The sequence below is a fragment of the Octodon degus genome, unplaced genomic scaffold, assembly GCF_000260255.1.
Source record: "Octodon degus isolate 3935 unplaced genomic scaffold, OctDeg1.0 scaffold00266, whole genome shotgun sequence".
Lineage (NCBI taxonomy): Eukaryota > Metazoa > Chordata > Mammalia > Rodentia > Octodontidae > Octodon > Octodon degus.
Window position 1 is genome coordinate 2029050 of NW_004524842.1, and position 6738 is coordinate 2035787.

Here is a 6738-nt window from a genome sequence, read left to right on the forward strand (position 1 = left end):
AAAAGACTGATGGGGGATGTAGCTCACTCAGGGCAGTGGTTCTGGGTACAAGTTCCATTATCACACACACACACACACACACACACACACACAAAACCCCACAAAAGAACAGCAAAAGCCACAAAACAATGGCTGGGAAGACAGCTCAGCCACATAAGTACTTGCCTGGCTCTAAGTTTGATCCCTGGTAGAAAAAAAAAAAAAAAAGAAAGAAAGAAAGAAAGAAAGAAAGGAAAGAAAACAATGAAGCTGAGAGCAAGCGCACATCTGTAGTCCCACCCACTAGAGAAGCACAGGTAAGAGGACTGTTGGAGTCCAGGAGTCTGAGGCCATCCAGTGGACCACAGTAAGACTCTATCTCAAAAAAAGAAAACCAAAAATAAGCCTGGGTGCAGTGTCACACACACCTGTAATTCCAGCTACTTGGAAGGCTGAGGCAGGAGGAGTGCAAGTTCAAATCCAATTTGGGCAATTTAGTAACACCTTGTCTCAAAATAAAGAGCCTGGGATGTAGCTCAACAGTAAAATGCCTCTGGGTCCAGTTCCCAGCACCCCAAAACAAAACAAAATAAAATGAAAAACACGGAGTGCTTGCTTTGGCAGCACTAATATTTAAATTGGAATGACACAAAGAAGATTAGCATGGCTCTTGTTTGTATAAGGATGGCATTCAAGTACATTCTGTATTTGAAAAAATAAAAAATACAACAAATAAAGAATTCCATCCTTGGTAGAAATAAAACCATAAAATGAAGGCACAAATGAGAAAAGGAAGGGCAGAGGGGAAGATGGAGGCAGAGTCAGAGACAGAGAGAAACAGAAGCAAGCAGACAGACATTCTTGGGAGATGCAGGGAGAGCACCCACAGGCTTCTAAGAAGACCTAGAAAGACACCAGCCTCAGCCAGCATTCTACCTTGTGCCTATAGGAAAGCCAGAGGAAAATGTGGTCCCCCCCCAGGCCTCAGCTGAACCACTTACTCCTAGGAAATACAAAGCCACAAACCATGTGTCCCACGAGACCTAAGAGTGTAGCACCTGACACACTAAGATCGAGTTTGTAACACTGTCACAGCTGGTTATTTCACACACTGCTAAAATCTATGGATAAACAGTGCGGTCCATCTCTCATGGAATATTATTCAGCTTTACACAAAAAAGAAATTCTGTCATGTGCTCCAACATGAATGGACTTTAAAAAGGATAACATGGCAAGAGAAGTTAGCCATTCACAAAAAGAAAAATGCTGCATGGTCTCTCTTATACAGAGAATCTAAAAGATCTCAGCTTTGTAGAGCCAGACTGGGGAGAAGAAAATGAGAAGCTGCCAACTGGGCAGAAGCCCTCAAGATGAGCCAGTCCTAGGGAGCAGCTGTCCAGCATTATAACTATGTTGCGCACATAAAGATGTGTTAGGGAGTAGATCTTACACCAAGTGTTCTTGCTAGAATTTGAAAATTAACCAGGGCCAGCCAGATAGTTCAGCGGACTAAAGTTCCTGGTTAGGCAGAGCACAGCAGCCATGATTGGATCTCCGGCTTTTGTGCACGCCCTGCCTGTGGGGCATACTGAGACAGCAATTGAGACTGGATGTGGTGGTGCATGCCTGTAATCCCAGCACTTGGGGAGGCTGAAAACAGGAGGATCACTATGAGTCCGAGCTACGTAGTGAGACCCTGTAGACCCTGTACTAAATACATTAAAAAAGAAAGAGAATGAACTAAGTGAAGAAAAAAATAGAAAGAAAATGCAAATATTGAATCTGAAAGGCTACTTTTAATCACAAAGTATATTCATCAATAAAACCTCTAAAACTAAAAAATGACAATAAATTCATTCCTAACACTCTATGATTTTACAGGCTGTCATCTCCAAGCAAACTCAGACCCCTCACCCACTCCACACCTCAGCGCTTCCTCTGGCAGGTGGAGTGTCAGATAGAGTCAGCGCAGCCTGCACTCAGCTCCACCGTCGGCCTTAGAGGGCCCCACCACTGTCTCCACATGCCTGTCTGCCCTTCTCACATATTCTGAGCCCGCATGCATGAGGTGACCCAGATGGTCGGTCCTCTTATCCCCTATCTCTTCCTTTCACCACTCCCAAAAGCATGCCATCCATCCCAGAGATTCCTGAGGCAGCACGGGCATCATCTTCCCTCTCTTTCATATCATCTGCTGACTCAGCCCCACTCTCTCAATTCCTGACATTCCTGATCCACAGTGCTCCTCCTGAAAGGGCATCAGAGGGGCTGACTCCCACCCCTGGCCTCTCACTTAGAAGACCATCAGCATCTGCCTCACCAGCCCCACTCCTAGGGCCGAGTCTGGGCATGGTGGCACACCCCTATAATCCCAGCACTGGGGAGGCTGAGAAGAGGAGGATCACTACGAGTTTGAGCTGCATAGTGAGACCCTGCACACACACACACACACACACACACACACACACCCATCAACATCCTATCTTCTGCTCCCTCTCCAGCAGGCCACCTGTCTCTTGGTTTCTTCTCAGCCTCTGTTCCTTAATCTGCAAGTCCTAGTCCCAATATTTACTAAGTGTGGATGTAAACACCTGGTTTAATCTCTTTCTGCCTCAGTGTCTGATCTACAGAATGAAACAGTAATATGACGTTGTCCCATAGGCTTGTAGCAAAGACTAACAGGCAATATAAGTATTTAGAATAGTACTGTAGCTAGTACCTAAGGAGCAAAAAATGTCACTTATTGGTGGTAATACTTCTACAGTAGGGGAAGGTGATGCAGAATAAAAAACAAAGGTCCCTTCTAGCAGTAAACAGTGCAGCAGAATAAAGAACTCTGGAATCAGGGCCTGGGTTGGAATTTGGGAACAGTAACTAGGCTCTTTCACACACTAGAGGGGGATGAGAATATTTACCTGGTGTGTTGGAGGAGTCTGTATCTGCCTAGCCTGGGCACAGGGTCACTTCCTTCCCGGGTAAGAGACGACGGGCCCCACAGGTCAGAGACTGAGGTATTACCTGGGCATGACATGAGTAACTGGAGAACGGAGAGGCACCAGTGCCAGCAAGGCCACAGACACTGCCTGGGAAGCAGGCCGTTTGACCTTGGAGACACAACTGCTTTGTCCTCACTTATAACACTGAGATGCCTGAGATTCGGTGAACATTAAAGCAGTGCCTGGTCAAGATAAAACTGGACCTTAATGTTTATTTCTATTTATTGGACTTTTAAAAAGCACTGGCATCAGGCCAGGGATATAGCTCAGTGGCATAAGCGCCTGCCTGGCAAGCACAAGGTCCTGGGTTCAATTCCTGCTACCAAAAAAACAAAACACTGGCATCCGTTTAAAATAACACTGTGTTAAGTCCTACATGCGCTGTACATAGAATCATCCAAATGAGCAGCAGCCTCTCCCGTCCTGCTGCTGTTCGTTCTGTGCAGCCCCACTGGTCTTCTTACTGCCTGGCCTTTTTACTGCTCCTTGGATGTGTGGGACACGGGCAGGAGCGGGGCCTGTGCTCCAGCGGTCACCTCTGCTGAAGCGGTCATTCGCACTGTCCCCCTGATTTAAGATGCTCCTCTTCCACGTCTAACTTGTGCCGCTCCATAAAGGGCCTTTCTCCTGGACACCAGTGTATCCCTTTTGCTTAGAACAGTGCCAAGCATGTGGTCAGCACTTAAAAATATTTGTTGAATCAATGAATAAACAGAAGAAGGGTTTCTGGAGTCGGGTACTTAAACCATTCTTCAGAGCCAAGACCCAGCAGGACAGGTCTGCATTTCCGACAAAGGCTGCCACCTAGTGGTGAGATTTCTTTACAGCTGTCTGGAGACTTCTGCGGCCTCTGGCTTGATCCTGAGATCCCCTTGATCCTGAGATCCCCTTGATCCTGGGATCCACTAGATCCCAAAGCTGTTTATGGGACAGGTAGAGAACAACTCTAACGTCTGCACAAAGGACATCTCCGAGGGAAGAGGAAGAACAAAAACTGGCTGTAATTCAGATACATTAATAAGAGCCATGTCAGAAAATTAGAAAGGGGATACACAGCATGGATACCTGGGGTGGGCGTGGGAGCTAAAAGCCAAACTTGTTTGAACTTTCTGCAGTCAAGTTTCCCTCATCTGGATAAAATATCTTATTCCTTTTAAGGACATGGTGAGAATGAAGTGTGGTGACAGCCAGAGAGGCTGACGCGGGGCACAGGGGTTGGTGGCACACACAGCAGCTTCCCTTTTCTGACTTCTGTGCTGCCAGGTTTTGTTCTGGCTGAAGCAGCTCTGGCAGAGCCCCTAGGACAAAGAACCTGCGTACCAGAGACCAGAAATCATCTTGAGACAAATAAAAAGAAGGCTTTCTAGAAAATACTTGTCTCCCAATTCAAAGGGTTCCAATGCCACCAGAGTTAGCGGACAAGTTAGTACTGTGTGTATATGTGAGGTGACGATATAATTATTATCCCCAAAAGAGGGAACATTTTTGTCTCTTTCTAAGTCTGAGAGATTCTCCTCAGGAGCAGATAAATTCCCAGGAAAGAATGAGATGCAGGCTGATTGTAGGTTGAGATACTGTAGCTTCAAAATCACAGTGTTGTATTTCACTCTTATGACAAAGTCATTTTCAACATGAATACAGTCAAGTGAAGGCATGACAGATAATCCGAGGGGAGGGATGTGCCGGTTATCCTTATCTGACTACACATTATATACATGAGCTGAATCACTCTGTATGTGCAGCTATTATGTGACAGTAAAAAAATAAAAATATTAAGAGAAAGATATATAAACTTGAAAGGTAATATCATATATGCATTAAAGAAAACAAGTTCAAAACAGTCATAAAAGGCTTCTGCCCCTTAAGCATCTAATAGAATTTATAATTACAATTTTCTTTTCAGAAGAAATTAGCACCATGTTTCCAGCACCAGCACGTCCCCCGTTTCCTTTGATTCTTTTCCTTCACAGCTGGAGAATTGCTGAAACTTTCAGCCCTGTGCTCTTCTACTGGATGATGCCCTTCCTCACACACAAAGTAATTTCCACTTTTGTCTCAAATGTATTCATATTTTAAAACTTGAACTTCTGGCCAGTTCTAGGATTTTCATTTTACTGTTTTTCGTTCACATTGCCATAATTTGATCTGGAATCTCTCTTCAAAGCCCTTGTATGAACAGTTCAGTCCCCAGGGTGGGAGAGGGTGATGAGGGACGGGGGATCAGTGCGAGATAGTTGCTGCGGAGGATGTCACAGAAGAGGACTGTGAGACCTCGACCCCTTTCTAATTCTCTTTTGCTCCCTGGCCATGAAATGAGCAGTTTTGCTCCCCTGTGTTCTCCCTCTGTGATAAGCTGCCTCCCCGTGAGCCCAAAACATTGAGATTGGCTGGTCTTGGAATGGAACCTTCAAAACTGTGAGCTGAAATAAAACTTTTATAGCATTTCTTTACAGGTTGGGCAGTAGCTCAGAGGTAGAGTGCTTGCCTCACATGTACAGTCCCTTGGTTCAACCCCACAAGCACACCCTTAGAGACTTTTGTCCTTATAAGGTCATTATCTCAGGTATTTTGTTATAGTGACAAAAACCTATGCAGACAACCATCGAATCAAATATTTTTTTTTAATTTATTTATGTGTGTGTGTGTGTGTGTGTGTGTGTGTGTGTGTGGCCAGCTCAGCCCACCAGGGGGCGGGGCTAGCTGGCATGTGGTGCTGGGGGATCGAACCGCGGTCCTGTGCTTTGATAAGCTTGTTCTAAGTAGGTGCTTTAGACTACTGAGCCATCTCACCAGCCCTCGAATCAAATATTGAAGTAACTACCCAACTACTGCTGCACTATTACAAAGGTTGCAGCACCCAAAACAGATGTGCTGCGTGCCCCTGTGCTAACCAGGTCCTAGCAGACTGGAATTCACTAGGAGGAAGGCAGGTTGGGTATCATGAAAATGTACAAACATGGCAGCTATCCAGAAGGAGGTAAATAAAAGCTCCAGCGCTGGTGGTGTAGTTCAGCAGTGTCACATTTGCCTAGCATGTGTGAGGCCATATTCCAGCCCCACCACTGAAAAAAAAAGAAGGGGTGTAGAGGAGAAATGTAATTTCAAGTTCGACCCTATTAGGCCAAAGAACTTAATTTCATTAAAATAAATGAATTTAGTAACTAGGAGAACAGCAATGGTGTCTTCTGTTCCAGAAGCCCATTGTCCCTTGTATATATTCCCAGAAGTTTGTCCCAAGGAGGTCACTGTGTAGGAGAGATGTAGTTACTCCCTTCATCTGATACAGAAGGAAGCTAGTGGCCTGCAGAGTGGGGCCTGCCCACTGGAGAGTGAGTGTTAAGCCAGCTTTTTCCTAGAATCTCGAATAGATGAACCCAGGCCATGAGCAAATAATTCACCACCACATAGCTAAGAAACACTTCAAAAAAGACAATTAGGAGATGATTGAGTTGGTGAAGGAAACAAAGAAATTTGGGTCACTACTTTGCTTTTCATTTTTTTTATAGCAACCTATATATATGTCATTTTTCAGACAGTATAAGAAAATCTAAAAAAGTATTCCTCCATCACTTTGAATTTTGGTAATTCTCCTCAAAGGTAACCATTCTGATATTCTTATTCTTACATTTACAAATTTTATGATTTCAATATTTAACATATACTTTAGGGGCTGGGGAGATAGCTTAGCAGCTTAGTGCCTGCTTGGCAAGTGCAAGGTTCTGAATTCAATCCCCAGTACCTCAAAAAAACAAAAACAAAAACA

The 6738-nt window shown here is 44.6% G+C and overlaps 1 non-coding gene and 1 pseudogene across 1 annotated transcript; one reads left to right on the plus strand and one right to left on the minus strand.

The window, feature by feature from the left end:
• The window catches only part of LOC101571041, a 132731-nt pseudogene that overhangs the window by 19942 nt on the left and 106051 nt on the right, over positions 1 to 6738 (minus strand).
• LOC111814087 lies at positions 588 to 689 on the plus strand. Its single transcript, XR_002819159.1, has one exon. It is a non-coding gene; the product is annotated as a U6 spliceosomal RNA (small nuclear RNA).